Here is a 6573-nt window from a genome sequence, read left to right as displayed (position 1 = left end):
TTAAATTACTACCCTTTATCATAACATTTTAACTTATGTCTAGCAAATATTTTTGGGGTGTTACAAGTCTACCCCCCTTAAAGAAGGTTTCGTCCCCGAAACCTTTCTCATTCCAACCGGACCAATTGTACACCCACTCTTTTATCTTTTCATTCACAATGCTTACTACCACAGGGATGCATTCGAGATCTTGGCAAGAGTTTCATTCATTCGTAAACGTCTTTGTACGCGTTGTCCCTCTGTTCTTAAATCAAGTAAGTTACTTTCATATTCGCATTAAAGTCAGAATCTGATCCTGGGCTCTTATTAGTGTCGTCTTGACTTTATAATGCTAGCTCCTAGCACATATCATCACTAGCGCTTCATTCATCGAATTTATTCCAAGTGTATACAGTTATTAATCATACAAACTAAGTCTATGGCTTGTTTCTAACATCCTATTTAAGCATATTACATTCGTATATTTACTAATGAAAATAAATCGGTTTATTTCATACTGCTCATACATCCTATGCTATCTTTCATGTTGTTCACCACGAGCCATCCAAACATTCAATTTCTATCATTACTTTTGTTTACCTTTTAAACTCATAGGGGGGGGGGTCAATACATTATCATATGCATACTACAATCATTCAAAGACTTATTATTTAAATCAAAGTCACCCTTCTTCAACTTACTTATCCGTACTTAATTCGAAGACTAAGTATTATTTCCATGGTTACTATTGTTATACGTGCCATACGTATCTTTCCTACAATATCTTGTTCAAATGAACATGGCCAACAAGCCGATCATCAAAGTTAGCACTTCTTAACGATACTTGTCATCTCTTATATTCTATCAGAATTTCCACAGTTATGAGCATTCAGGTTCAATACCACTCGACGATCATTACGAACATTTAGAAGTTCACTTCACATTTTTCATTACGGTTTTGTATACACATATTCTATTCTGACGCATCCCTCTCTAGTCGAGTCATAACCTCATACTAAAGTTACAACCCTTTTTATACGTACCTGACGGAAGTAAATTCCATTGATTCATTATCCATACTTTACGGTAATCATTCCTTTCCGGTTAGTGACATTGCGCGTCTATTCATCAAGTTTACCTATGAGTATAAAACATAACAACCAAAACATTAGCTAACGAGTTCAAATGGCGATCGCCATCTGACCCGTATGACCCATTTGTCCTTTCGACCATTCTTGTACAAAACGCATTTGCATAAATATATTCATATATATATATATATATGTATATATGTATATATGTGTATATATATATATAGAAGTTCAAGCATAAACTGAATCATATCACTTAAGGAACATTTATTTGTTTCCATACGTAATTACTTCACATTCGAATATCTTCATTCTTATCATTCCTTTGTTCATTTGCTTTACATTTACTTATATGACTTGTTTGACGCAATCATGGTCAAACTATTGACTCTTCTTATGTAGACTAGTTTTCGCCTTTTTATACCTTAAGTCCGCTTCGCGGATTTGAACATTGCATTCATGCCTTTCATTTCTTGAATCCGTCTCGCGGATTCAAGCATTGCATCCATATCTTTCATTCTTTGAATCCGTCTCGCGGATTCAAGCATTGCATTTGTATCTTTCATTCCTTGAATCCGTCTCGCGGATTCAAGCATTGCATTCGTATCTTTCATTCCTTGAATCCGTCTCGCGGATTTAAGCATTGCATTCGTATCTTTCATTCCTTGAATCCGTCTCGCGGATTCAAGCATTGCATTCCTATCTTTCATTCCTTGAATCCGTCTCGCGGATTCAAGCATTGCATTCCTATCTTTCATTCCTTGAATCCGTCTCGCGGATTCAAGCATTGCATTCATATCTTTCATTCCTTGAATCCGTCTTGCGGATTCAAGCATTGCATTCATACATTGTTGGTCCGTACTCTTACGGATTCAACATTTTATTCTTATCACTTGCACTTTTTACTCTTACGTAGTACTCTCAATCTCCCGAGAGTCTTACTACTCATTTCACCCGTACGCCCACCTGCTACCCAATTCTAACGGACATACATGTAACAATTATCGCGGTCTCACAAACGTCATACGTTTCTTGTGTACTGGCCAGGTACACAATCCACGTACTAGTTTCGTGTCTTCGCGTAATCGCCACATTATGCCCGAAGAATTAAGTTTCGGCACGTGTTACATTTTTAAAACTCCTTTACCATGTCGTTGTTATATTCATTTAGATTTTTCTTTCACTTGCCTAATTATACTATTTCATATATCAACGCGTTGAGTATACGTACCAGGGGTCAATTCGTCTTATTACTTGCCTTGATGCCGGTCCTAGACCGCATTCACGGATCATTCCTTCCGAACAATTGCGCTTACCCTTCACATAAGCCGCGTGCTCTTGGCCTTATAAATAGCATATAAATAAATGATTAGCATATTCCGTCTATCTTATCCACTAATCGTGGTCACATATGTCGTACTAGGCCTTATATAGATCTTACACGAACATTCATTAAGCTTTTAGACAATTTAGAAACTCAAAGTACGAAAACAAGGCCTTTACAAGTTTCTTTCCATCGTAACCACTAACTGTAGTTAGATACATCTTATTAGGCATTATTTGGACCCTACATAAACATTCGAATGGGCCTTCGGACAACCCGGTAACTCGAAACGCGAAAATAATACTAAAATAAAATTTTTAGCAGATTGTTACTCCACAAGCTGTCGGCGACGGCCTTACACCCGTCGGCGACGGGTCGTGGAATGTGGCGTCGGCCACTTTGCCCGTCGGCAGACACTTAGGGCGTCGGGACTAAGGGGGCGTCGGCGACGGCCAGGAGCCCGTCGGCGACAGCCTCCCGTTTGCTGAAACGCTGCTGAATTTCTTTTGAGTGTTCCGACCATTTACCGAGTCCGTTTTCAGCTACACGGGTCCCGGGACTTCTTATTTTACACGCCTTATCACCCATAACCTACTTGAAACTTAAAACTTATACCGTAACACACTATACATACTTATATTAATCGAAAATTTAAAATTTTACCTCATTGGCGATCTCGGAGCGAGCACACTTTTGCACGAGCCATCGGTTTGAGTTCAAGCACTGATACTCTTGCTCGAATCCCTCAAACCTAGGCTCTGATACCAACTTGTTACGCCCAAAATTTCACCATCCTAAATGTGATATTATCAAACTATAATTTAACAAAAATCGGGCATGACCCGTCCATAAAACGAGCATACCCCTGTTTTAAACATAAACAAACTAGATACAATTCTACAATTCGTTCAAAAAAATACTACTAAAAACCAATACAACAAATTTTGGATCGAAAACATTTGAACAAACTAGCGGAAGCGTTTGGTATCGCATAACATGAACACGCGCTCGCTCCAATTCTCCAAGTCGCCAAAATTGAGGATTTACCTACATTCAACAACAAAGCTTTAAAAAGTTAGTCATTATACTTGTTTGCTTATAAAACCGTCATTTTAGTTCCATTCGTGTACGTACTTTCATTTCTCTTACGCATTCGATTACCCAATTAAATGGGTATGACATATACTCTCATACAACTAACCTGTTAGTAGATGGTGACGACCAAACATATAATGTTGTATAAACTAAAACGTCCATAGCATATTCTAACCGCTTAAGTTTCTTCAACCCGATTATCCTTCCAACATTCAATCATTTCATTACTATATCAACACTTCGAAAGTCCGACATTCATAAACCTGCACTTTCAAACATACTTGATAATAACTTGGTTAGCAAACCCGTAATCTCAACATATTCAAGTACTACATCTTCGTAAAAAGGTCGCCAACCATTTATATGCATCTATTTAACTACAACACAATATACGCCTTTCGCATAATTATGTACATACGTATATATATATATATATATATATATATATATATATATATATATATATATATATATATATATATATATATATATATATATATATATATATATATATATATATATATATATATATCTTCTATACACATCACGCGTACTAGTTTATATGACTTAAACTCACCATGACTCCATTTGTTCATACCTACATACCATCCTATTCTCTTAACTTAATTAACACACCTCCCTAGTCATCATTACATACATCTATCATACTCTTATATAAATTACATGAGGCTTAGACTTGGGTGTACAACTTATAATCGTCAAGGGAACACTCGAAATCATGTTTGGGAGGCCCACCGTAGTCCACGGATAATATACCGAAGCCTACGATGCATAAATCACATAACTAATATTTTTTTTTCACAGAACCTTCACCCGGCCGTGTCATCTCACCACCCGGCCGTGTCAGCTCTGCACTCTTCCTAACCATTAATTCTTACCGAAACGGACATAACTCTCTCATTTTTCATCCGTTTTGCGTCACGTTTCTTCCTACATGATTGTAAATTAACATTCTATCATGTGGACTTGAAATCCAACATCCGAGTTAAGGAATTTCTTAACTTGTACATGATCGGCTTATTATTCATCTACGAATTATTCGACCCGTTCATGCATTCATCAAAATGATCTATTGATTTGACCTCAACTTCATATGAACTTAATAATTAAACATTATACTACTTAAACAAACTAAGAAGTGATTATGGAAATCACTTACCTCGTGCATCCAAGTTTGTGCATAACTTCCTCATTTCCTTTTAATCCGATAGCCTATATACTTGAGTCCATGTAAATTTTGGTTTCCTATCCTTTCAAATCATTATACCCATTTCATAGTTAGCACGCATGATCATTCATATCGCATCCATTTTCAACTCTTAGCTACATAAACTTTTAATAGTCAAACTTTATCACTCATAAAACATGAACTAACAACCACGTTGTTCAACATTTATTTAGTCAAACTTATTATCATAGATACGTACACAACATAACTCCGACATCATTACTTATTAATAAACTATTCGTTTCACATTCGTACACATTCACTTTTGATTACTATAAATCAAGCGCATTAAATACATGGTGAGCATCACACCATTTAAACACAAAGTACAAGTCCCTAATGCATGATTTTACCAAATCATTCATTCAAACCCGAATTTTCGTATGGACTCCATCTAAAGCATACTTCACATATTATCTTGTTAACGACTACACCATAAACACTTTCTATACATACCTACCCACAACTTTCATACAATTTCACAAATTTTTCTCTTAGGCATTTCATCAAACACCTTGTAAGCATCATAATCATGGTATTCGGTACAAGACTATAAGGCACATTCGTATTAGTTTATCATCATACAACATTCATATTCATTCGGATTTACATAACTACTCCATCCTACATAAATTTTATTCATCATTCATGTATCACATCAAGCTCATAATCAAAGTTCTAGTTATATGATCTCATTCCATCATCCTACAATTACTAGCTTCTTAACAAGCGGGTTTTTGCTAAAATCACAACAACCATCCCAATTCAAACATAATTTCTGCTATAATTCTTATCCTAATCCTTGATCCTAACCAAATTTCACGAATCCTATGCCATGCATTCATGCTTGGGTTAAGACCCACTTCATACAATTTAGAAAATCACAAAATTGAACTTACCACTTCAAAGAACAGGTGTAGGAGCTTAGAATTTGATGATTATTCTTTCGATTTCCTTAAGATTTGTAGTAATTCTTGTGGATTTTGTGAAGTTAGGGTTTCACCCCTCCTTGCTCCTCTCTGTCGATCGTCCAGAACCCCACACACGAGTTGTGTGTGGGTTTTAATCATTTAACATTTTATTATCTAAACTTTTGGGCATTTACATCTTTAGTCCCTCCATATTTACCACTTAATTAACTTAAATTACTACCCTTTATCATAACATTTTAACTTATGTCTAGCAAATATTTTTGGGATGTTACAGAGTTCTATTGAAATTTGCTGGATTTCGTCACATATTCTTCTTCTACACCTTCTTTCTTCGTCAGACCAAGATTTCACGGTCCGTTTCAGCTGATTTTTGGATATGTTGTGCGCCTATACCCGATCTACAACCCTACCAAGTTTCAGATCGAAACTTCAAACCGTTTAGGAGAAATCGAGATTTTTTCGTTCGAAATCGCGTCAAGGTTGCAGGTCTGCATGTCTGGTTCGCTTATTTGAACAGACTTGAACCGCTTTTTGGTCAAAATTTCAGGACCGCTCCAAATTAGTTGTTTAGATCGCTTTTTCGAACAAATGGTGGATCGCTCATAGGTGTAACAGTTGAGGATCGCTCCAAAATAGTGATTATGGTTCGTTTATTGGTCAACATGGTGGTTCGCTCATTGTGTAACAGCTGGTTCGCTCATAGGTCAAAGGTTGTGGGCCGCTTATAAGGTTCCAAAGTTGATCGCTCTTGTGTCACTAGTCAATATTGATTCGCTCAAAAACACTGTTGTGGATCGCTTTTTCAAACACCATCTTGGTTCGCTCATTAGTCAATATTTGGCCCACTAACAAGTTGCCGCCCACTTGTTATCTCTAAAAAATTTGTTAGCCAGCCCACCGACC

At 36.6% G+C, this 6573-nt stretch overlaps 1 long non-coding RNA gene across 1 annotated transcript; it reads right to left on the bottom strand.

Moving 5' to 3' along the window:
* Positions 1–3214: 3214 nt before the first annotated feature.
* Positions 3215–5887, bottom strand: LOC110916247. Its single transcript, XR_002579595.2, has 3 exons — positions 5638–5887; positions 4670–4760; positions 3215–3441 (listed from the first exon to the last, which is right to left on the bottom strand). It is a non-coding gene; the product is annotated as an uncharacterized LOC110916247 (long non-coding RNA).
* Between the last annotated feature and the right edge of the window lie 686 nt (positions 5888–6573).

This window comes from Helianthus annuus, chromosome 16 (genome assembly GCF_002127325.2).
Source record: "Helianthus annuus cultivar XRQ/B chromosome 16, HanXRQr2.0-SUNRISE, whole genome shotgun sequence".
Taxonomy (NCBI): domain Eukaryota; kingdom Viridiplantae; phylum Streptophyta; class Magnoliopsida; order Asterales; family Asteraceae; genus Helianthus; species Helianthus annuus.
Note: the sequence above shows the minus strand (reverse complement) of the source record. Positions and strands in the feature narration are given on the sequence as shown.